Source organism: Tamandua tetradactyla, chromosome 10 (assembly GCF_023851605.1).
Source record: "Tamandua tetradactyla isolate mTamTet1 chromosome 10, mTamTet1.pri, whole genome shotgun sequence".
In the NCBI taxonomy this organism is placed as follows: domain Eukaryota; kingdom Metazoa; phylum Chordata; class Mammalia; order Pilosa; family Myrmecophagidae; genus Tamandua; species Tamandua tetradactyla.
This window is the reverse complement of record NC_135336.1, coordinates 90088614-90115470: the sequence shown is the minus strand read 5'-3', so window position 1 is coordinate 90115470 and position 26857 is coordinate 90088614. Positions and strand designations below refer to the sequence as shown.

Here is a 26857-nt window from a genome sequence, read left to right as displayed (position 1 = left end):
AATTGCTTTGATACAAGGAAGAAGCAGAACTCATTGGTTAAGAACAAAAGAAGGGTTGGAGGGAAATGGTGGCATAGAGAGGTGTGAGATTTAGTTAATCCTCTAGTGCAGCTAGTAAATAGCCAGGAACTGTTTGAAACAACTGTTTGGAGGATTTCCACAATGCATATAATATACCAGCTTGGAAGGGGTAAGAGGGCCAAGATCACAACACAGAACTGTAAGTAAATTCTTCCACACTCTTGAGGCTATTGCCCCTCCCCCACTTGCATGGAAGGCTGACCTGGAGTCTCTCTGGAGTGGGAAACAGAAACCCTCTCTACTAGGAGCAAGGGAAAAGGAGCTCAACCAAGCTCCAATTGCAGGTTTGATTAACAAATTCAGACTGCTGAATACAAGCTCCAAGTACAGGTAAAGCTGAAAGAAATTGGGAGGTCATTCCTCAGCAGTGAGAGGGCTGAAATGATAAAACAACAGAGGGTCTTGGAGTTGACTGAACTCAGAATACAGTAAAAGGGCTGTGCCCCAACAAAAGGGGCACATAGAGCCAGTTAGCAACTCTGATTCATGACTGCTGAACCTGGGGACCTGCGGACTGGCTCTGAAAAGCATCCTCCTCCTCCTCCTCCTCCTCCTCCTCCTCCTTCTTATTTTTTCACTTTTTATCAGCCCATTAAAGAAAACAGCTGGCATTCTCAGTTTTCAGCACTTCCCCAGGCAAAGGAAGAATTAAAGAATACCTGAGAGACAAAGTAGTTAATCAGATGGAGGAGGTAATTCCAAAAAGGGCATATCTTTACCAAGAAAAGGATGGGGAAGGCCCAGTATAGGTGACAGCTCTTATTCAGAGAATTTAGACCCCTGAAGCTGGGATATTAGCAGCAATTTCAAACTACATAAAGCAGAGACAATCCTGTCTCAAACATGCAATAGTTTCAAACTACAATAAGTGGAACTCAGCTTATCTCAATACCTCCTGACAGGGTGTAAAAGGAGGCTTTTGAGGGGCCTATACTTTTTCAACCTGCAGGGAACAGGGGGCTGAACAAAAACTACCTCCCAAATTAAAAAAGGAAAGGTGGAGGGCAAGGTCCAGCAAAGGTGGTGACAGAGAATTCAGACCACAAGAGCTGGAAAATAGAAACAGTTAAAGCCAACTCTCAGCCTCAACCCCTTTCATAATGATGCCACTGACAGGGCCAGGGTCTGCTGAGAATTAAGGCACAGTACCACTATACACCAGTGGGGAGCAATAAGATGAAAAATGCCACCTGTTGGGCAGAACAAGAAAAACACAGAATTAAGAGGCTTCACAGGAAAGACTGGCACCCTGTTGTGTCTCATTCACAGAGAACTGTGGCACTAATTACTCCCACTTCATGTGTTCTGCATTTGTCTTGTCTGGGAAAAGATGATAGGGGTCGATCGTATCTGGGGAGACACTTCTGTCAAACCCAGACCTCCAGGTAAAAGGTGCTAGAGATAATGAAAGGAGTGTTAAAAACATAGAGGCAGAAAAAAAACAGAACAAACAAAACTAAATGAATAACAGATTAACATTCCATGAGGAGGAGGTGGGAAGAGAGAGCTTTCATTTGGGGGTAAAACAACTGCATACATCACAAGAAAGGGCAATCTCAGAAACCTCCATCTAGGCAAGGCAAGAAGACAAGAGCTAAAAAATTCTGATCAATTAAACAGAAACTATGATAGAGTTCTAGAATAAGTCAAACTGAATGTCAAATAACAGTTATAGGACAAAGCCAACCAAAAAAAAGAAAATCATAGGCAGAAGAGAGAAAATGAATTCCAGAATAAACTAATCAAGAAAATGAGATGCCTAGATACCAGCAAAAAACCTTGAGTCATACTAGGAAGCATGAAGATATGGCCCTGTCAGGAAACAAAGTAACAAATCAAATGAGACTCAGGAGTTCAAACAGCTAGTCAAGGGTAGGCCACGGTGGCTCAGCAGGCAAGAATGCTTGCCTGCCATGCCAGAGAACCCGGGTTCGATTCCTGGTGCCTGCCCATTTAAAAACAAAACAAAACAGCTAATCAACTATGTTCAATCATATCTCTAAATCAATTCAAAGAGTTGAACAAAAATGTGATGAAGGATATAAAGAAGACACTGGGTTACCATGTAGGAGAACTTGAAAGCATGCAAAGACAAATGCAGGACTTACGGAAATGAAAGGTACACTAGAGATGAAAAACACAAGGAAGATATGAAACAGCAGATTTGAAGAAGTAGAAGAAAGAAATAGTGAACTGGAGGATAGGACATCTGGAATTCTACACACAAAAAGAACAGGTAGGGACAAATGGAAAAATATAAGCAGTGTCTCATAGAATTGAATTACAACATGAAGTGAACGAATATACATGTTTATGGGTTTCCCAGAAGGAGAAAAGAAAGGAAAGGGGGTGGGAATAATAGTGGAAGAAATAATCACTAAAAAATTTCCAATTTTTATGAAAGATGTAAAATTACAGAACCAAGAAGCATAGTGTACCCTAAAAAGAATAGATCCAAATAGCCCTATTCCAAGACACTTACTATTTAGATTGCCAAATGTCAAAGACTATAGGAGATTTCTGAAAGCAGCAAGAAAAAAACAATCTGTCTCATAAAAGGGAGGTCCAATAAGACTAGGTGTGAATTTCTCAGCAGAAACCATAGATATGAGAAGCCAGTGGCATGATATCTGATAATATCTGTAAGATGCTGAAAGAGAAAAACTGCCAAACAATAATTTTATTCCCAGCAAAACACTCTTTCAAAAATGAGGGACAGTTTGAATTATTTACAGAAAACAAGGCACTGAGAAAGTTCATGAACAGGAGACCTGTTGTACAAGAAATACTAAAGGGAGTGCTAAAAGCAGATAGGAAAAGGTAGGAAAGAGAAAATTGGGAAGAGTGTAGAATGAGGATTATCAGTAGGGGTAGCAAAGAGGGTAAAAAATAAGTTATGATATATAAAATCCAAAAGACAAAGTGTTTGAAGAAAATACTGCCTTTACAGTAATGACACTAAATATTAATGGATTAGATTCCACAATGAAAATATGTAGACTGGCAGAATGGATTTAAAAAAAAAAAAAAAGTCCCCATCGAAATGCTGCATACAAAAGACTCATTTTAGACTCAGAAGCAAAAATAAGTTGAATGCAAAAGCTTGGAAAAAGTTATTTCATGCAAACAACAACCAGAAAACAATGGGCATAGCCATACTAATATCAAATTAGACTTCAAATGTAAAACAATTAAAATAAACAAAAAGAGCACTATATGTTAATAAAAGTGACAACTCTTCAGAAAGACATAACAATCATAAATATTTATGCACCAAGCCAGAGTACACAAAAATACATGAGGCCAACACTGGCAACGTGAAAGGAAGAAATAGACACCTCTACAATAATTGTTCAGGACAGCAATACACCACTCCTATCAAGGGATGGAACATATAGACAGAGAATCATTAAGGAAACAGAAATATTGAATAATATGATAAGTGAACTAGACTTAAACATTTACTGAACATTGCACCTCACAACAATAAGATACATATTTTTCCTCAAGTGCTCCTGGATCATTCTCCAGGAGAGCCCATATGTTGGGTAACAAAGGGTGTCAATAAATTTTTAAAGTTTGAAAGCATACAATCATAAGGAAAGGAAGTTGGAAATCAATAAAAGGTGTAAGACTGGAAAATTCACAAACATATGGAGGCTAAACAACACATTCTTAAACAGTGGCTTAGAGGAAGGAATTATAACAGAAATCAATAAATATCTTGAGGCAAATGAAAATAAGAACACAACATACTAAAACTTCTGGGATGCAGCAAAGCAGTGCTGAGAGGGAAATTTATTGTCTAAAATACCTATATTAAAAAAAGAAAGAGCAAAGATTGAGGCATTAACTGCTCATTAGGAGGAACTAGAGAAAGGAAAGCAAATTAACCACAAAGCAAAGGAAAGAAATAGCAAAGATTACAGAAGAAATAAATGACATTAAGAATATGAAAACAAAGGAAAGATTCAACAAAACCAGAAGTAGGTTCTCTGAGAAAATCAATAAAATTGTTGGACCCTTAGCTAGGTTGACAAAGTAAAAAAGAGAGAAGATACAAATAAAAAAAGTCATAAATGGGAATAAAGACATAACCACTGACCCCAAAGAAATAAAAGAGATAATAAGAGAATACTATGAACAATTAGCTATATGCTAACAAACCTACAACTTAGAAGAAATGGACAATTTCCTATTAAAAGATGATCAGCCAACATTGACTTGAGAAGAAATAGAACTCAGCAAACTTATCACAACAGATTAAATGAGTCATCAAAAACTTCCCAAAAAAAGAGAAGTTCAGGACCAGATGGCTTCACATGTGAATTCCACCAGCACTCATGAAAGAATTAGTTCCAATCCTGCTCAAACTATTTAAAATAATTGAAGAGGAGGGAAAGCTACCTAACTCATTCGATGAAGCCAGCATAACTCTAATGCCAAAACAAGACAGAGATACTACAACAAATGAAAATTACAGACCAATCTCTAATGAATATAGATGCAAAAATTCTCAAAAACATACTTGAAAATCAAATCAGCAGCACATTAATAGAATTATACACCATGACCAAGTAGCTTTTATTCAAAGTACATAAAGGTGATCCAATGCAAGAAAATCAGTTAATGTAATAAACCACATCAAAAGAAGAAAAAAGAGAATAATCTCAATTGATGCAGAAAAGGTATTTGACAAAATTCAGCATCTGTTCTTGATGAAAACATTTCAAAGGATAGGATTAAAAGGAAAGTTCTTCAGCATGATATAGGGAATGTATGAGAAACCCACAACTGACATCATAGTCAATGGGGAAAGAATGAAAGCTTTCCCTCTTAGATTAGATAAAGAGAAAGATGCCCACTGTCACCATTGTTATTCTCCATTGTGCTAGAAGCAAGAAAAAGAAATGAAATGCATCCAATTGGAAAGGAATAAATGAAACTTTCACTGTTTGCAGATGACATGATCCTATATGTAGAAAATTCCTGAAAATCTACGGCAAAGCTACTAGAGTTAATAAATAATTGCAGCAACGTGGCAGATTAGAAGATCAATAAACAAAAATCAGCAGTGTTTCTATAAAGTAGTAGTGAGTAATCTGAGGAGGAAATCAAGAAAAAATCCATTTACAATAACAAACAAAAAAATAAAATATTTAGAGATAAATTTAATCAAACCACATAAAATACCTATACACAGAAAACAACAAAATATTGCTAAAATAAATCATTGAAGACTTAAATAAATTGAAGAAATATTGTGTTCATGGATTGGAAAACTAAATATAGTTAAGATATCAATTCATCCAAATTGATTTATAGATTCAATGCAATACCAGGTTAAACTTCAACAACTTTTCAGAAATAGAAAAACCAATAATCTTATTTATTCGGCAGGGCAGAGTCTCACAAATAGCTAAAAATATTTTGAGGGAGAAAATGAAGTGAGAGGGCAGACCATGGTGGCTCAGAAGGCAGAGTTCGTGCCTGCCATGCCAGAGACCCAGGTTCATTTCCCAGTGCCTGCCCGTGTACAAAAAAAATGAAGTGGGGGAGGTCTTGCACTACCTGACTTTGAATCATACTACAAAGCTACAATGCCAACAGAGCATGATACCTGCATAAAGATAGAGTGACTAATGGAATTTAATGGAGTGCTCAAATAGATGCTCTCATTGATGGACATTTGATTTTAATAAGGTGGTCAAAGTCAATGCAACAGGGACAGAACAGCCTCTTCAACAAGTGATGCATGGAGAACTGGATATCCATATCCAAAAGAAAGAAAAGAGCCCTAGCTCACACCTTATAAAAAAATTGACTGAAAATGGTTCAAAGACCTAAACATTAGAGCTAAGACTATAAAACTTTTAGAAGAAAGCATAGTGAAATATCTTAAAGATCTTGTGGTAGGAGATGGTTTCTTAGACCTTACGTGAGCCAAGAAAGGAGAAATAGATAAATGGGATCTTTCAAAATTGAATAATTTTGCATGCCAAAGGACTTTGTCAGGAAAGTAAAAAGCACCAATGATATGAGAGACAATATTGGAAAACCACACATCAGATACGGGTTTAATATCCATATATATGAAAGAGATCCTACAACTCAACAACAAAAAGACAAATAACCCAATTTAAAAAATGGACAAAAACATGGATAGACAATTATCAAAAGTGAAAATACAAATGGTTCAAAAACATATAGAGAAAAGATGCTTAAGTTCACTAGCAGTTAGGAAAATGTAAATCAAAACCACAATGAAATATTATCTCATACCTACTAGAATGTCCATTTTTAAAAACAAAAACAAAGACAGACAACTATAAATGCTAATGAGACTGTGAAGAAATAGGTACAATTATTCACTATGGTAATGTAGGATATTGCAACTGTTCTGGAAAACCATTTGGTGGCTCCTCAGGAAGCTAAGTATAGAACTGCCATATGATCTAGCAATCCCATTACTAGGTGTATACTTGGAAGAACTGAAAGTAGGGACACAGATGGACATTTGCAAGCTGGTGTTTACAGAGGCATTATTCATGATTGTCAAGAGATGGAAATAGTCCAAAGATGTATCAATAGATGAGTGTATAATTTGTGGTATACAAATATGATGGGATATCATACATGTGGAAGAGGGAATAAAGTCATGACACAAATGCGTCAGTGTGGATGGAGTTTGAAGACAAAATGTTTAAAAAAGAAAACTTGAAATAAAAGGACAAATACTGTATGGTTTCATTAATATGAACTAACTATTATAATGGAACCCTGAGAGTTAAATTTGAGAACACTGGCTATCAGCAGATAGAAAAATCGTGGAAATTGGGCATTTGATACTGAAGGAATACACAATGTTCAACAGGATTGGTTGTAAAGATTCAGAATCAGATAGAACAATATTGTATGATGGTAGCACAAAATTGTAAGTTTAATGAACAAAACTGAGTGTATATTTGAAAGTGGAAGGCTAGGTTCATGTGTGACACCAGAAGTAAAGTTAGAGGATAAAAACTGGATTTAAATAATTTAGTGAAAACTACACTGGACAATAATGGTTATCAATAGTACAAATATACAAAAGTTTTTTACATAAGAAACAACGAATGAATGTCATCATTGCAAAGTGCTGAAAATAGGATGGTATATGGAAAAAATACACAGTAACATTGCAAAATTCTCTCACTAATTTATCAAAGGCAAAATAGCAAAGCTAAATATCAATAAGGGGGATATAAATGAGGAGTATGGGATTCTTGTTTTGTTTCCTTTTTCCCCTCTTCCTCGTTCTTTTGCAGAATAGATAATTACCAGGAGCCATTTATTGTACATTTAGGATGAATTATATGGTGTGGGAATAAAACTGTTTGAAAAATAAACAGAAGGAAACAAATGCTGGAGAAGATTGGTGTGAGAGATGTAACTATTATTTGTTGGTAGGGAGGTAGAATGATGCAGCCCTCCTGGAAGGCAGTGTTGTGGTTCCACAAGAGGCTGAGTATAGGGTTTACATATGCTCCTGCAACCTTGTTATTAGGCATATGCATGAAAGTACTGAAAGCAGAGACACAAGTAGACACTTGTACATTGATGTTTATTGTGGCATTATTCATGGTTTGCAATGGATGGAGGTGGCATATGGGCACAATGACTAATTAATAAATGGGCAAATGGTGATGAATACATATAATGGAATATTGAGTAGCTGCAGGAATGAATGAAATGAGGCATTACAACTAGATGAATGAAACTTGAGGACATGATTTTGAGTGAAACAAGCCAGAAACAAAATGATAAACATTGTGTGGTCTCAGTAATATAAACAAAATATAATGAACAAGCTCTGAGAATTAAATTCTAGAGCATAGTTTAATAGGGGATAGAAAGTGGGTAGATATTGGAAAATCAGTGATTAAGAAGTATAAATTGTTCAATAATGCTCATTGTGAAGGTTTTCAAATGATAAATTCTCACAGCAGTCAAATTTTTACTGAAATTTAACAGTTGTTGCTAAATATTGAGATGCTGGCTCTTTGTGTATAATTTGGTAGTTCTTCCTGGAACTTTGGCTATCTGTGTGACACCTGAGACTCAGAGTTAGATTTCTGCAGCTCTTAAATTCAGCATTATTCCATAGAGTGACTGTTCAAGAAGCTGAAAAAGAGATCAGACTTCAATTACAGTTATGAATGAAACAGATTTCGTTAGGGATAAACTAAATTGGACTACAAGGTAAGAGATGATATTACCTGTATTTCAAAACCTCAAATTCTATATGAGACCAAAGTAAGAGATGTTTACTTGTTACAAAATTTAACTTTTCCATAGCACACTATTTAATTTAACCTGTTTGATCAGTTTGTTTAAACAACATAATTACATTGGACATAGAATAGGGAATGAGATCACATTTTTCTGTACAGGTTAATGTAATACCCTAATGTATTCCAGAGTACCTTGGGAAGAAGATAAAAATTATTTGCCGAAAATAAAAATAAAAATAGATAATCATTTGCAAAGACTGGGGAAAATTGTGGAATTAAACTTCCCCACCTTGGGGAATTCCTTATATTTTTCAAGCATTAGTGAATCCCAATTTTAATAAGCCTTGATCTTCAGGCTTGCCTTTATAAAATTTATTTATGCAATGTTGAAGCTAAGCCTCCTTATAATTATTCCTAAGAGCCAAACCCAGAAAACCTCTTTTAAACCAACTGTGGAAATAAACTCACTACACTCCCTAATGCATGGGACATGATACCCAGAGTTGTAAATCTCCTGACAGCGATGACCCTGGCCTTGGCAGCATGAGATTGAAAATTCCTTCTTGTCCAAAGGTGTGTGTGTGGGGGAAATAATGAAACAAAATAAAGTTTCAGTGGCTAAAAGATTTCAAGTAAAGCTGACAGTTTATTCTGGAGGTTACTATCCTTATACAAGTTTCATCCACATATTGCAAAATTGCCACAATAAACCAAGCTCCAACAATGGTATTTCTGAAAACCCTAAAGAATTCCATGGACTTTATCTAAGACTCCATAAAAGTTTCTCTTTTTTTTTTTTTCAGGAACTTTTAGACTTCCAGATTGTTCCTATGCCAGATAAGTCCTGAAACCAAAGGTGACAGTCTCTTGAGAACATCAACCAGTTTTTTCTTCTACTCTATAAAGGTAACTCCCCTTTCCAGCATAAAAAAGTTAAAATGGTTATTGCCCGGATACCACTGAAGATTGAGAAAATGAGCAAATGAGAGAGAGGAGGTGTTACTGAGAAATTAAGATTTAACAAATGCCTGAGACTACTGACTCATTATATAGGTAGTTATTTTTAAAGTCCAGTACTCTAGAATAGCCAGAAGAAAATACCTGAAGTTCTTGAATTGTTATCCAGTAGCCTTGATCTTTGATAATGATTGTATAATTATATAACTTTTATCATGTGACCATGTGTGCTGATTTGAAACTATTATGTACCCCAGAAAAGCCATGTTCTTTTAATCTTAATCTAATCCTGTGGCAGCAGACCTATCCTTTGGCTGGAACATTTTTATTAGATTATTTCTATGGAGATGAGACCCCACCCATGCAAGCTAGGTCTTAATTAGTTTACTGTAATCCTTAAAGAGCCAATACAGAGAAAAGACACAGATATTTGGAGATGCAGACAGAAATATTCCAGATGCTAAGCAAGGACTCACATCAATAGCTAGAATCTGGGAAGAACCAAGGGAAGCTAAGAGGTGAAATTCAAAGTTTGCTCCAAAGAAACCAAGTGAGGGCCCACAGATGCCCAATGGAATGAGAAATCGAAAGCAATGAACCAAGAGCAAGGACTTCGGAAGTCAGCTATGTGCCTTTCCAATTGACAGTGGTGTTCCTGATGCTGGCTGCCTTTCCTCCAAGAAGTGTCCTCTTGTTGGTGACTTATTTTGGACATTTTCATGGCCTTAGAATTGTAACTTAACAAATCTTCTTAATGAAAGATAATCCATTTCTGTTTTATTGCATTTTGGCAGCTTTAGCTATTCAAAAACAGATTTTTGTACCAGGGAAATGGGGTGCTGTAATAAGTAAATACCAGAAATACCAGAATGCCTTTAGAAATGGATATGAGTAAGATTCAGGATGAATTTAAGAAGCATAAAAGAAAAGCCCTAGATTGCTTTGAAGAGACTGTTGTTCTCTTCACACTAAAAGTGGTTCTGATGAATTGTTAGATAGAAATGATAAATGTGTTGTTGCAAACTGGAAGGAAGGTGACCCTTGTTTTAAAGTGGCAGAGAATTTGGCAAAATTGAGTCCTGGTGTTGGATGGAAGGCAGAAATTGAAAGTGATGAGCTGGTATACTTAGCAGAATGGATCTTCAAACTAAATGTGGAAAAGGCAGCCTTGTTTCTCCTTACAGCTTTCAGTAAAATTCAACAGGAAAGCTGAGAACTGAACTCTTAGTACAAAGAAACCAGAAACTGATAGCTTGAAAAATTCTGAGCCTTTGGAAACGAGACTCCAGAGAATATTACCTCATGTTAGGATTTAACCAAACATAGAATTGTCAGCCATTACAGGACAAGCTGGAATTGGAGATGAAGTTATCCAGAAAGGATTTGTGCATAACTGTATTGACAAATGATTGTGATTTCTGTGTGCTGCAAAGAAAACCAACAATTTTTTGTGAGATTTGTATAAATAGAACCACTGCTGGTCTGTACTAAAAGGGACAGAAAAGGTACAGATTGAAAGAAAAATTACTTCAATGGTAGAACAATGAAAGCTAAGATATGAAGCCAGAAAATCCCAAGTCAGGGGACCAGATATACATATGCATGTGGAGGGTTTGCCCCTAAGGTAGGGGTAGGCCTGCCCCTTTGATGCTTAGGTAGAGTTTTCCCTCCTTGGGATGGAGCACATTTCTGAAGGATTGGAGAGACACTGTCAGATAGCCCACTGTTCTGAAGGGGTTGAGCATATGTCCCAGAGACAGCAAAGAGTCAGGGTGCTACCCAGATGCTTAAAGAGAGTGGGGCCAAAAAACAGGAGTTCTCCCCAGTGCTTGGTGATGATGGAATGTTCACTCCAGTGTTTGGAGAAAACAGGGACATTCTGCAAGCCCTTGGAAAGGGTGGGGCTGCTGCTCTTTCTAGCCCTAAAGATTAATAATCTCAAGACTTTGAAATCTAATAGTGCTTGCCTTGCAGGTTTTAGAAACTGTTTAGGACATTTGACTCTCATTTTCCTTCTGATATCACTCTTTATAAATGGGGGCATTTATCCTATGATTGTCATTCCTTTGTATATCACAGCAGGTAATTGTTCTGAGTTCCACAACTCCACAGCCAGAGGGGAATTTTGCCTTAGGACAGATCATGCCTGTAACTGACTTTGATAAGATTTTGTACTGTTTTTGAGTTGAAATTGTATTTATATTGTTATTGAAATTGTTTAAAGGTTTTGTGATATTGTGGTGGAATAATGTATTTTATATAGGGAAAGAATATGTGTTTTGGGAGTTCAGAGGGTGGAATGTGCTGATTTCAAATTGCTATGCACCCCAGTAGAGCCATATTCTTTTAACCCTAATCCAATCTTGTGGGGACAACCTGCCACTTAGGTGTGTTGTTTTGATTAGATTATTTTTATGGAGATGTGGGCCTCACCTTCAAGTTGGGTCTTTATTTGCTTACTGGAGTACCTAAAAGAACTGACACAGAAAGCAGACACAAACAATTGGGGATGCAGACAGAAATACCCTAGGTGCTAAGCAAGGACTCACAGAAATACCCAGAATCTGGAAAGAGCCAAGGGATGTTAAGAGATAAAATCCAGAGTTTGCCCCCAAAGAAGCTAATTGAGGGCCCAGAGATGCTTTTAGAGAAAGCCACTGGAATCAGAAGTTGAAAGCAATGAACGGAGAGCAAGGACCTCAGAAGCCAGACATGTGCCTTCCCACTTGACGACAGTGTCTCACATGCTGGCGTCTTTGCTTCTGAGAAGGTATCCTCTTCTTAGTGTCTTAATTTGGACATTTTTCACATCTTAGAATTGTAACTTGTAACTTGATAAATCCCCAATCTGTATATGGCATATTGCCTTCTGGCAACTTTAGCAAACCAAAACACCATGTTATTGTAAAAATATGACTGACACTTCCTTTATCCAGTGTATGGATAGAGTAATACAATAAAGACTTTTAAGATATATCATTATATCTGAAATAACTTTATTGTAAGCAGTATATAGACACATATAGTGTTTAACTTTATGGGTAGGGTATAACACCCAGTAATCAAATAGTAAACTAGGTGCTACTGTGAAAGCATTTTTGTAGATGTGGTTAACATCAACTATCAGTTAACTTCGTATAAAGGGTATCACCCTCCACAAATGTGTCTGGGTCTCATCAATCATTTAAAGACCTTAAGAGCAAAAACAGATTTCCTAGGAAAGAAGAAATTCTGCCTCAAGCAGTATTGATGCCTCAAGCATCAACTCCTTCCTGAGTTTTGTGGACTTTATTCTCCTGGATAACACTGACTGATATAGTAGGCATGATTTTAGTTAATCTGACAATGTCTGTCTTTTAATTGGTGTATTTAAACTATTTATATGCCATGTAATTGTTCTAGTTTGCTAGCTGCCAGAATGCAATATACCAGAAACAGAATGGCTTTTAAAAAGGGGAATTTAATAAATTACTAGTTTACAGTTCTAAGGCTGAGAAAATGTCCCAATTAAAACAAGTTTGTAGATATGTACAATCAAAGGCATCCAGGGAAAGATACCTTGGTTCAAGAAGGCTGATGAAGTTCAGGGTTTCTCTCTCAAGTGAGAAGGCACATGGTGAACACAGTCACAGTTTCTCTCTTGGCTGGAAGGGCACATGGCGAGCATGGCATCATCTGCTAGCTCTCTCTCCTGGCTTCTAGTTTCATGAAGCTCCACCAGAGGCTTTTCCCTTCTTCATCTCCAAAGGTCGTAGGCCCGTGGAATCTCTGCTTAGTGGCATAATTTTCACAATTAAATTCTGAGGAAATGAGTTTATGATTTAAATAAATACTACTTTTGTAGTATAAAATCTGAAATTAGTCCTTTTGTCGATGCCTAAATTTATGTGATTCTTATTTGTAAGTTTGACTATTAGCATGGGATATGGGGGACAAAGAGTTCAATAGTAAAAACAGAATAGTGCAAAACAGTATAAGAAGATGCAACTTCTAAGTAAGAAAGAAGAAGAATAATAAAATAAGAATGCAGAGGTATGCATTTGTATCTGTTTTTGTAATAAGATACCAGAGAAAAATGAAAACCATTACATATCAAGGGCAGCTAGGAATGGGGTAGAAGGAATAAATATGAGAGTGAGACTTTTCTGAGCATAATTTTTTATTGAGTTTTGGTTTTTGAATCATAAAAATATAAATATTCAACATACTCAAAAATGCAATAAATGTCCCACTACTGAATAAGAATAGAAATAAAACAACCATATATAACTTTTCTGAATTAAAAGAAGTAATTCATATAAATGTTGAGCAAAGTACCTTAATGGTACATTCTAAGTGGCATATTTCTTATTCTCTAATGAAATAGAAATTTTCTATTTCTTTTTTTTTTTTTTTTTTTTTTTTTTACATGGGCAGGCACCGGGAATCGAGCCTGGGTCCTCGGGCATGGCAGGCAAGCACTCTTACCTGCTGAACCACCGTGGCCTGCCCGAAATTTTCTATTTCTAATGACAAAAGTATTATTAAGAAATTTTAGTTTTGTCTTGGGGAGTGCTGCTAATGTTGAATTCAGAAAGTCTTTTGTGTGTAATATCAGATCAAGTACATATAATGCTAAAAGTCCAAGGATTTCACCTTTGGGGGAAAAAAAGAGACAAAATAGTAGAATAAAATAAAATGTAAAAAAAAATCTTATGGCTCTGAATATCTATTGGAGTTATTCATAATTTGAAGACTTTAAAGAAATGAACAGGGTGGGCCATGGTGGCTGGATTCGATTCCCAGTGCCTGCCCATGCAAAAAAATAATGATAATAAAATAAATAAATGAACAATCTAATGTAGATACAAACTGGATATTGTTTGGAGCTATTAATGGATTTAATATCAGTTCAATATGTTAGCACTGCTAAAATGTTAAGAAATTTTATTTAATTGCAAATGTGGAAAAATTATACTCAACAACAGTGTTGGCTTATGAGTCTCTATCTAAGCAATCATATGCATTCTATTTTTATGGTTTTCAGGAAAGCAAAATAATTTTGAAATCTACCATGTATTGAGAAGGGTAAGCACAGACCACCCATTTTCTGTTTAATATTAAAAAGTCTAAGTTTCAAGAAACAAGTAAATAAGAAAGTCAAGTCCTCATACAAACAGAGTTTCAATGAAAGAAAAAAGTTCTCTTCTAGGGTCTGAGCTTCCAAAGAGCTTAATTTGTTCTTGTGGAGTTAATTTTTCCTGACCTGAAACTGTCAACGTGAATTGAGAAATACCCATCACCTTATGGTAAATATACCACTTCAGTGCATTGTGTCCAAATCAAGGCTAGAAATCCATAGCAAGAGATGAAAACTGCCAAGTTATTCACAGTAGTCAGAGAAAATTTATGGAAAAGCAAATGATTATAACTATAACTGTGAAGCCACATAAATCACAGGAAAGAAAATTCTGAAGATGAACAAGAATGAAGAATGCCATCAAATGACTCTAAATTTAAATATCTAATGGATGTTAAAAATAATGTCACTTCTAGAAAAACATTTAAACTAGAGCTTAAAGCAAACTAAAGTTAAACGGAGGCAGGCCAGGGTAGAGTTAAACTTCTCTCTCTCTCTCCATCTGGGCAAAAATAAGAGACACTTCTTGCTTAAACACACCCAAAACAAAGATCAGAAATGTTAACATTTGTATCTTCTAATGGATTTCAAGCAGATGAAAGCTTTCCCATCAAAGCACTTGCAATATATTTCTAGGCCGTGTTTAACTTAATTTAATCTTGACAATAACCCAACATAACTCATATCACCACTGTACCAGTGTAGAAAACCAAGAAATACAAAGATTATTACTTTCTTAATGTCACAAATCAAGGATTTGGTAGCAACTGCAAGAGAAGTATTTAGGGAAGATTTGACTTAAAGAAGGACATTTATTCCTTTAATATAAAAAAGAAAGAGACAAATAGAACCAAAAAGATTTATACAGAATATTAAATGAAAACAAAATCAGGCTTGTCATTATGCAAAATTTCACAGGTTAAATGTTATATTCTCCCACTTATCATGAGTTAACACCAGGAAGGGAAGAGTTTAGGTTGTTAGATCCAGAAAGCCAAGGATGGCAAGTCTTCAGCAAAATCATGTCAAAAATCTGTAATGTAGTACAAAGTTCACCCAAGTGTGGGGCTTAGTACACATGTGGAGTTCAAAATTAGTGAATTTCGAAGTCACAGATATGTAGAGAGTTTCCCACTGTGTCCTCAATAGCAGTAACTATGGTCAGAGCCACAGCCACAGAGAGATTGAGAGCCATGTCCACAGTCACAGCCACAGCCGCAGCCCAGTCTGCAGAAGCCTCAGCCATAGCAGGAGCCATAGCCAAAGCTCAGGCATCTGTAACCACAACATCCATCGCAGCAACCCCTGCAGTATTTTCCATAATAGCTGCCACACATGGTGTTATTTGTTGAGGTTGTCCTTGAGAAGAGAAGTAATGTATGTAGGTGGCTTTAGTTTGGACAATTACCCATGGAGAAGGTCTTTTATATGCCCTTAGTGTGAGTGGGACCCACCACATGTGCCGTGCCCATGGCTAATTTTAGGACTAATTTAATGATTGATCAAATAAATGTGTTGTTTATTGACCATAGGTAAAGTCTTGGAGGTATTGAGGAAGTTGCTTATTTGACTTTTTGAATTCATCTTATCCAATTGAATGAGAGGAGACACTCACACACACAATTCTGCATCAAACTAAACTTTTTAACTTTCTATAACCATCCTTTGTATCAAGTAAGAACACTTTGTTAGTTTCACTCCTGTTTGCTCTGCCCTAAATAATTGTGCACTCTTTCTTAACATTTTGTAATGGATAACTCTTCACTTGACCCATGAGTTTTTCTTCTCCATTGATCCAAACTAATTATTTTCAGAGAATCTTTCATCCCTGATGAAAATTTTAATCCGACCAATTAAAATTTCTAGAAAATCAGATCTGAACAAAACACATTTTACTTTCCTACTTATACCAGTGAGTCCAAGACTTATTTTATGTCAACTTCTGCTGGTGGACAAGAAAACATAAGTTATTCTATGGAATCCAATTTTCTAGCTATTTTTTTTACAATGTGTATTCAGTTAGTAGTTAATATTCTAAGTGACTATCCAATAGGTTTAGCATTAGATACATATTTGTGTTGTTTATCAATGTATTGGACAGAGTTTGGTTCACTTTTAATGCATCCATTATTCTCTTTTTAACCAGGTACACTGGGCCTTCTTTCATAACCCTTGAATTGTTATTTTTTCATTCAAATAAATGTTATAAGCTTCCTATTGGGAAGCACAAGAAAAGTGGATCTATTTCAAATTACAGTTTAAAAAGGTATCTTAGTGTCTTTAAGAAAGTACATGTACAAAGGTAGCATTACCCACATATCTATGTGCAATTCATCATCAGATTTCTGGTATTCCTATTTTAATTTGAGTGAAAATACTATTTTTATGATTGCCTCAAATAACCTCAGTTATTTGAAGTGGAGATTGGAATTGGGGACTAGTATATGTAGCACTAATAAGAGTTTAAGGTAATGAGCCCCCTCTATATTTTAATAAGCCCTTCTGTGGAGATCATTGGAATGAGGACACATGAATTTAAAATCACCCATTTCTAGGATAGAATGAATATTTTATATGAATCAAAAATAAAATAGACTCAATAAAGTAAATTAATGCTTTCATGTTAATTATCAAACACATATATCTATTGATATAATACATATGTCTATTAATCTAATAAGTGTTTTTGTAAGTTCTTTCCATTTTTGTTTTCTGGTAAATTCATTTTTGCAAAGTAGGCACTCAACTGTGATGTTTAATTCACAATCTGCTGAATTGAAACATTACAAACAGAAGGTATTGTATCAGTTTGCTAAAGCTGCCAGAATGCAGTACACCAGTAATGGATTGGCTTTTATAAAGGGGATTTATTAGGTTACAAGTTACAATTCTAAGGCTATGTAAATGTCCAAATTACGGAAGAGGATAACTTCACTAAAGAGAGGCTGATTGTAGCTGGGGTTTCCCTGTTGCATGGGAAGGTTAATAGTGACACCTGCTGGCCCTTCTCTCCTGTGTTGGTTTCAAATGGCTCTCAGCTCCTGCGGGTCCTCCTGGCTTCTGCTGGTGCAAAGTTTAGATTTCATCTCTTAGCTCTCTGTATCAGCTCTCCAAGAATCAGTGCTTTCTCCAAAATGTGTCCTCTTTAAAGGACTCCAGTAAGCTGATTAAAACCCACTTTGAATGGTGGTGGTGGTAGAGGTCATATCTCCATGGAAATAACCTAATCAAAAGGTGTCACCCACAATAGGTCTGCACTTACAAGATTATATTAGAAGAATATGGCTTTTCTGGGGTACGTAATAGTTTTCAAACCAGCATGGATATCTACAAAATATCATTGTCAGATTTCCCTTATAGAATGTGAGTAGCTCATTCTATCCTTACAGTGCATAGACAATCAAACAATCATAATTAACCTGTTAGGGATTTTTGTGTTTAATTAAATTAGCTATCAAAGATGTTTTTTTGTGCAGCACAGTGTCCTTAATAATAAAATTTACACAATTCTTTATCCATAGAATTTACTTGCAGATGTTTGTTTCTCCTGGAAAATTGAGCTTTTCTCTCTCTACTTACAATGAGAGGTTTGTACCACATGGCATTCCTTTTTCTAAAAAGAAAAATCTGCTGTGATGTTCTGAACTATATTCACTTCTTAAATATATTCCATATTCCAAACAAAATAGAAGTGTCCTTCTCTGACTATTCATGTTCCTCCACTTAATGTCCCATTTCTTTATTCTTTATAGAAAAAGTTCACAAGTGTGTATCCTTGTTGGCTTTCTGATCTCCCTTTATTTTTCTGATCATACATTTTGGTTTTGGTCCATTATTCTACTGAAAGTGCTGGACACTTAAGCAAGACTGAAACCTCAAACATGCATCTCTAAAATTAAGTCTTCACTTTATGCTGGTTCTGAGCAGCATTTATTCCTCTGTTCAACATCAGTTTGTGTTTCCAGTCCTGATGTATATTGAGAGAGCCACTTGACATCTCCTTTGAATGTTAGTGTTCATCAGAAATGCAGGAAGACAAAACTAAAGTCATGATTCTCCATACCCCCAAATCATTTCTTGCCTTTTGTTCCTACAATTTCCAAGCAATGTGACACAAATCAGGTTATTACCCATCTCAAAACATAATCCTTCAATGTCTTCCCAAAGTAAGATTTCTAGTTTTTAAATACTGGATACCCAGTTAATTTTGAATTTCAGAATATTAAAAATCTGAATATAGAATTTCCCAAATATTGCATATGAAGTACTTATAATAAAAATTGTTTATTTGAAATTCGTATTTAACTGGACAATCTGGATTTGTATTCTCTACATTAAGTAACTCAAATCTTACAGAGTTTAGCTTACATGGCAGAACTTATCACAGGCTTTCCTAAAACTACAATCTTGTGCCCATCTTTTAGCTTTTTCCCACACAGATCACAATGGTCTTTTCAGCTGAGTTTGTTTCTACCTCAGTGCCTCTGTCTGAGTTTCTGACCCTCTGGAATTAACAGCTGAGTGTTGGATCCTTCTCCTCCCTTGATTCCCTTGGAGAGGATGAAGGAGTTCCCTACCAATAACTCTTTAATTTTACTTAGTGCAATAAATGAATATAAATGTATGAATATGTATTTATAGACTCATCATTTGCCAGAAATTATATAATTTACTCTTTTAATTTGCTTTCAATTTTCTTCTATGTTTCCTAGCTTTGCCCAATCTAGAAGTCAAGGTCTATAAATATAGGAACTTTGTTTCTCCATCTTCAGTGCTCATAACAGTGCACAATCCACAAGTGATTCTTAATAAAGCTGGATGTGTGAATGAAATCAATGAAATAGAATGGTATTTTATATTCTTTTCCTCTAACTTTTCATTTTGAAATAATTTTACTTATAGAATTGCAGAAATTGTTCAGAAAGGACCTATATACCCTGTACCAAATTTCCCATGTTATAGAAACATATTTCATCACCATAACACAATTATCAAAACTGGAAAATTAAATAAATTCCTGATTTTATTTGCATTTCACTTTTAAAATTAGTGTTCTTTTTCTGTTCTAGTATCCAATTCAAAATCATATACTGTTTTTCATGAATCTTTAGTCTCCTCTAATTGTTACAGCTCCTCAATCTTGAGTTTAATGACCGTGATCAGGTGGAGTTTTGTAAACCAGAAAAACATGTTCTAAAACTTAATCTATTCATGTAGATGTTAACTCATCACAAGTAGGACCTTTTGATAAGTTACTTCAGTTAAGTTATGGCCCAATTCAATCAGGATGAGTCTTAATCCTATTACTCAAAGGCCTTATGGAGAAGGCCATAGAGAGAAAAAAGCCAGAGGTAGCATCTAGAAGCTGATCACAAAGAAACAAAGAGAGGAACTAGGACAGGCCACCCTGTGTATTATCAACTGAAAGAAAAACCCATGACCAAGGATTGCTGACAGCCAGCTCAGGAAGCCACGGTCTTCTGGGAGAAAGTATCACCTTGATGATGCCTTGATTTTGAACTTCTCCCAGCCTCAAAATGATGAGCCAATATATTAGCAGTGTTTAAGTCAATCCATTGCATGGGGTTTGTTTTGGCAGCTAGGAAAGCAAAACAATGTCTTTCACAATTCATAAGAGTCAGATATTTTGGAGAAGGTCTCCCTATTTGGGGTTGACTGATGTTTTCTTATAACTAGATTGTTTTTATGCATTGTGGACAAGAATACTAGAAGGAATGAGCCTTTTCAATGCATTTTATTGGAGATACATGATGTCAATATATCTTTGAGGTTTTCTAGAATAGGTTTTTACAACTCAGGTTACTAATACAATAATTCCTTCCTTTTCTATATAACCAAGGTGTTTGAGGAAACTTCATGGACTCTGCCATGTATCTTATGCAAGCTTTGTATTATATGCAAGATGACAGACACATGTTTATGATGTGCAAACCAGGGTGAGCACAATTATTCCTCAAGAATTTGATAGAACACTTATTATTCAAAGATTAATGAGTCAATTCTGCCACCATTATTTCCCCTACACAACATTTTCAATATTTTCTATTCCTTTCAGACCACCTATGTTAGATTGAATATGTACCCTGTTCTGGTTTGAAACTGCTGTGTACCACAGAAAGCCATGTTCTTTATCTTACTCCAATCTTGTGGGGGCAGACCTATTGGTGGATGGAGGCTTTTTGATTTTTTTTCCATGGAAATGTAACACACTCAAATATGGGTTGGATCTTGTAATTAGGTGGTTTACATGGAAATGTGCCTCCACCCGTTTAAGAGGGGTCTGAATCCACTTAGTATAGTCATTTTACAGGGAACCATTTTGGCACAAGTTCAGAGCTAACACAGACAGAGACATTTGGAGACGCAGAAGGAAAATGCCTCTGGGAAGCTGTTTGAAACCAGAAGCCAAAGGAGAACAGATGCCAGCCACGTGACTTCCCACAGAAGTTTTCAGGACACCATTGGCCTTTCTAGAGTCAAAGTATCTTTATCTGGGTGCCTTAGTTTGGACGTTTTTATGGGCTTAGAACTGTAAAATTGCAACTTAATAAATCACCTTATAAAAGACAAGCCAATTTTGGTATGTTGTATTCTGGCAGCATTAGCAAACTAAAACATACTCCAACAAAATACCTATTATTTACCTTAAACAATTTTCCTGTAGGAGTGAACTCATTTGTAAGTAGTGCCCTTTGAAAAATGTATTATCAGTTAAAGTGTGGGCTCATTGTGAATAGGATCTTCTATTCAAAAATCATTTGGCCATTAACGTGAGGGTTGAATTCTGAACTCTCAATTCTATTCCATTGATTTATATATCCATCCTTATGCCAGTACTATGTTCTTTTGTTTTCCTGGATTTATAAAAATCTTTAAGATTGGAAAGTGGGAGTCCTGCAACTTCATTGCTTTTTCAAGATGGCATTGGCTATTTGTGTCCCCTTTTCCTTTAATTTAAATTTGATGATTGGCTTTTCCATTACTGTAAAAGGTTGTTGGAAGGCAGGCAATGGTGGTGCAGTGGCCGAGTTCTTGCCTGCCATGTTGGAGACCCCGGGTTCAGTTCTTGGTGCCTGCCCATGTAAAAAAAAAAAAAAAAGAAAGAAAGAAAAAAGGTTGTTGGAATTTTGAATGGGTTTGCATAAAATCTTAAATCACTTTTTGTAGTATTGCCATCTCAAAAATGCTAGCCTCCCATCCCATAAACATGGAATGCCCTTCCATTTTTTAGGTTTTTGATTTCTTTTAGCAGTGTTCTGTAGTTTTCATGAACTAGTCCTTTACATCTTTGATTAGATTTATTACTAGATATTTTTTTAAAAAAAGAATTCCTTTCAATAGTTCATTATTTTTGCACACATACATTACTAATTTGGGGTGTTGATCTTGTACCTGCCACTTTGCTGAATTAGTTAATCAGCTCCATGAGTTTTGTTAGGATTTTTCAGAATTTTCTGTTTATAGGATCATGTCATCTGCAAATAGAGAGTGTTCCATTATCTTCCTTTCCGATTTGATGCCTTTGATTTCTTTTCCTTTCCTAGTTGCTCTGGCAGAAACTTCCAGTACAATGTTGAATAACAATGGTAACAGTGGTTATCCTGGTCTTGTTCCTGATCTTAGAGGGGAATATTTCAAACTTTTCCTATTAAATAGAATGTTAGCTGTGTGGTTTTCATGTATGTGCTTTATCATGTTAAGGAAATGCCCTTTTATTCCTAGTGTTCTAAATGATTTTTATAAAGAAACAATGCTAGATCTTGACAAATGCCTTTTCTGTATCCAATGATATGACCATTTTTTTTCCTGTTTTCTGTTAATGTGATGTATTACATTAATTGATTTTCTTATGTTCCACCATGCTTGCATACCAGAGATAAATCCCACTTGATTATGGTGTGTAATTCTTTTTATGTGCTGTTGGATTTGGTTAGTTAGTATTTCGTTGAGAATTTTTGTCTTTATATTCATAGGAGATGTTGAGCTGTAAATTTTCAGGTTTATTTATTTATTTATTTATTTACTTGCATGGGTAGGCACCAAGAGTAGAACCTAGGTCTCCGGCATGGCAGGTGAGAACTCTGCCACCGTGGCACCATCGCCCGCATCGGGTATCTTTATTGACATTGGAATTCGGGTGATGTGAGCATTGTAGAATGAATTAGGAAGTGTTCCATACTCTTTAATTTTTTTGGAAGAGTTTGAACTGGATTGGCATTGAATCGGCTTGGAATGTTTGGCAAAATTCTCCTGGGCATCCATCTTGTCCTGAGCTTTTCTTTGTTGGAAGGTTTTTCATTCTGATTCAATGTTTTTATTAATTTTTGTTGTTGAAATCCTGTATTCTTGGCTCAGTGTAGGTGGTTTGTATTTTTCTAAGAATTTGACAATTTAATATAGGCTATTTCATTTATTTGTACATATTTGTTCATAGCATCCTCCTCTACTTCTTTTTATTTCACTGAAATCAGTAATAACATTCCCATTATCATTTCTGATTCTAGTTATTTGTGTTCTCACTCTTTTTCTGTCATCAACCCAAGTAAAGTTTTGTCAATCTTATTGATAGTTTTAAAAAACAATCTTTTTTTAAAATTCTTTTTATTGTTCTTTTCTTCTCTGTGTCAGTTATCATTGCTCTAATCTTTGTTATTTCCTTCTTCCTCTTTTGAGTTTAGTTTGTTCTTTTTTTACTAGTTCTTCCAGTTTTGAGGTTAGGTCTCTGATTTGAAATCTTTCTTCTTTTTTTAATATAAGCATTTAAAACTATAAATTTGTTTTTGCTGCATTCCATAGTTTTATGTTGTATTTTCATTGCCATTATCCCTAAGATATTTCCTAATTTCCCTTTTAATTTCCTCTTTATCTCATTGTATGTTTAAGATCATATTGTTTAATAGTCATGTATATGTGAATTTTCCATTTCTTCTATTATTGATTGCTAGTTTTAGTCCATTGTGGTCAGAGAAGATACATTGTATAATTTCAGCATTTTTAAATCAATTGATACTTTTCTTGTGACCTAAGATATAGTCTATCCTGGAGAATGATCCATATGCTCTTCAGAGAATGCAAATTCTGCTGCTGTTGGATAAAGTGGTCTTTATATGTCTATTAAGTCTAGTTGATTTAGGGTATTGTTCCGTTATTGAATTTCTTTATTGTTCTTCTATCTAAATATTCTATCCATTAGTAAGATTGGTATTTTAAAGTCTCCTATTATTAATATAGAAATGTCAAGATCTCCCTCCAAATCTGTCAGTATTTGCTTCATATCCTTTTGGGTTTTGCTGTTGGATGTATATATATTTATAATTAAGTCTTTTTGTTGTCTTGACCACATAACCAGTAAATCATAACCGTTTTTGTCCCTTGTAATTGTTTTTTGACTTAAAGGCTATTTTACCTGATAGTAATAGAGCTACCCTAGGACTCTTTTGGTTACTACTTGCATGGTATATTTTTTCCATCCTTTCACTTTCAGCCTGTTTGTGTCCTTGAATTTAAGGTGAGTTTCTTGCAGACATCATAAAGTTTGGTAATGCTTTTCCATCCATTCTTCCAATCTCTGCCTATTGACTGTAGAGTTTAATCTAGTTAGATATAAAGTCACTACTTCAAATGATAGTGCAAGATTTTCTCCATCATTTTGTTATTTAATGTTTATAAGTCCCATACTACTCTTTGTCCCTCAATTTGTTTTGTACCATATTGGAGGCTTATTATTTCTCTCTGGATGTATTTTCATATATTTCTCTTGAGGTTAAAATGGGGTTAAAATTTAATATCCTAAATGTATAGAAATCATATTTAGTTTCTACCAACTTGACTTTAATAGCACACATATACGCATATGCATCCATTCCAGTACCTTTCTTTTGCACTTAGTACTATTTGTATTTCTGTATGTTGAATGTTGAATGTCTACAACCATAGTTTCTTCATTAGTTTTTATAGGTTTGCATTTTAGCACCTCTAGAAATTAAGAAGTGGGTTACATACTGAAAAAAACAATACAATATTTCTGGCATTTAAAAATTATCCACCTAACTGGTTACCTTTACTTAAGGTCTTTGTTTCTTTATACCACTTTTAACCATTGTCTAGTGTCCTTTCTTTTCAGTCTGATGAATCCCCTTAAATATTGCTTATACAGCAGGATCTAGTGGTAAAGAAATACTTCAGCTTTTGTTCACCTGTGAATATGTTAATTTCTCCCTCTTTTTTTGAAAGAAAGTATAAACAGATATAAAATTCTTGTCTGGAGGTTGTTTTCTTTCAACACTTTAAGTACTTCAATCCCTTGCCCTCTTGCCTCCTTGGTTTCTGATGAGAAATAGGTGATCAGATTGGGAGTCACTAGTATATAACGCATTTTATTATCTTGCAACTTTCGGAACTTTCTCCATGTCCTTTGAATTCAACAGTTTGATCAGTATATTATAGGGTATGTATTTCTTCCTGTTTATCCTGTTTTGTGTTCTCTGAATTCTTTGGATGTCTAAATTCACATAATTTTCTAAGTTCAAGATATTTTCTGTCATACATATATTTTAATATTCCTTCTGCCTGTTTCTCTCTTCTCCTTCTGGGACTCCCATAGTGCCTATGTTCATACACATAATATTGTACTCAATGTCTCTTAAGCTATTGCTCTAGTTTGCTAGCTGCCAGAATGCGATATACTAGAACTAGAATGGCTTTTAAAAGGGAAAATTTATTAAGTTGCAAGTTTACAGTTCTAAGGCCGTGAAAATGTCCCAATTAAAGCAAGTTTATAAAAATGTCCAAGTTAAGCACCAACAAGAGGTTACCTTTACTCAAGAAAGGCTTATGAAGTTCAGGGTTTTTCTAGCTGGAAAGGCACATGGGGACATCTGCTAGCTTTCTCTCCAGGCTTCTTGTTTCCTGAAACTCCCCCAGGGAAGTTTTCCTTCTTCATCTCCAACGGTCTCTGGCTGCGTGGGTTTCCATGGTTTTTGTGGCTCTCTCGTTGTTCTGAAGCTTTCTCCAAACTGTTTCCTCTTTTAAAGGATTCCAATAAACTAATCAAGATCCACCTGGAAAGGGTGGAGTCACATGTCCCTCTAATCAAAGGTTAATACCCACAATTGTAAGAGTCACATCTCTGTGAAGATAATCTAATCAAGTTCCCAACTACAGCTTTAAGTAGGGATTAAAAGAAATGGCTGCTTCCATGGGATGGATCAGAATTAAAATATGGCTTTTCTAGGATACAGAATCCTTTCAAACTGGCACAGCTACTTTTGCTTATTCTGATTATTTTTGCATTCTGCTCCTCAGCCAGACTCATTTCAGTTGTTTTGCTTTCAAGTTTGATTATTCTTTCTTCTATTGGCTCTAATTTGCTCTTAGTACGCTCCTGGGCATTTTTCATTTCAGTTATTGTGGTCTTCAACTCCAGTAGTTCTGTTTGGTTTCTTTTTACGATTTCTAACTTATTTACCGAGATTCTCATATTGCTCATATTGCTTATTCTTTGCTGCCTTTAATTTTCTCTCTGTATTAACCTTTATCACCTTGAGTACTTTTTAGATCAATTTGTTAAAGTCTCTGTTCAGTTTGTCCACAGTTTGGTCTTCTTTACTGCTAGTCTCATATTTTTATCCTCTTCCTTTTGATGTGCAATCATATCCAGTTTCTTTACTTGTTTTGTGCTCTAATCCACATTTTAATATTTAAAAATGTTAACTCTGTGATTTATTCCCTGAGATAATCTATTTCGTGATTTTGTAACCAGCTGGTGATATGACAGAAATTTTCTTATGTGTCAGTCATCCTATCAGGAAAGTTCACTCAAAACAAATGCAAAGTGAAGAGCCCCTCTGACCTTTCCTGGACCTTTGTATTGCCCTGGACTTGTGGTTGCTAGTTGGTTTGCAGTTTCCTTGTTTATAGGAGACTGGCTGCCCCCTCTGTTTCTAAGAAGACAGGCCTTCTCCCTCTTTTGGCACTTTAAAACAAGTAATCTTTTTTCTCCAGCTGACTGCCTCAATCTTTTCTTACACTGTTTTCATTGTGGTCTCAAGTTGCTTGTCCTGAGATGCAAATTCCAGAGACAGAGGCAAACCAGAGAGGAGTTTCTCAAGTCAACTTTCCAAGCTGGAATAAGTCCAGGAACCCATGAAAGAGGTAAAAAATGGCTACAAACTTCATTGGGGAGGGAATCAGGAAGGGTACCAAGAACTTCTTCCATGAGTTCCTAAAGCTGCACTTTCTTGACCTGCCTAGCAAATGTAGCTCAGTGTAGCATCTTTAATTCCCCTGAGCTGCCTTTGTCTTGGTCAGTGCCCTCTCCTCAACTTGTGATTCAAATTTGCTAATCAAGTGTAATGATCAGAGATTGTTGTGTTCACATCTAACCTTGGGGAAGAGGATTCTTATG

The 26857-nt window shown here is 35.5% G+C and overlaps 1 protein-coding gene across 1 annotated transcript in view; it reads left to right on the top strand.

The window, feature by feature from the left end:
* Positions 1-9155: 9155 nt before the first annotated feature.
* Positions 9156-26857, top strand: part of LOC143648055 (keratin-associated protein 19-7-like) — an 87429-nt gene continuing 69727 nt past the window's right edge. The window contains exon 1 of the mRNA XM_077117666.1: positions 9156-9260. The gene's annotated coding sequence lies outside the window, so the exon portion shown is untranslated. The remainder of the gene's footprint in view (positions 9261-26857) is intronic.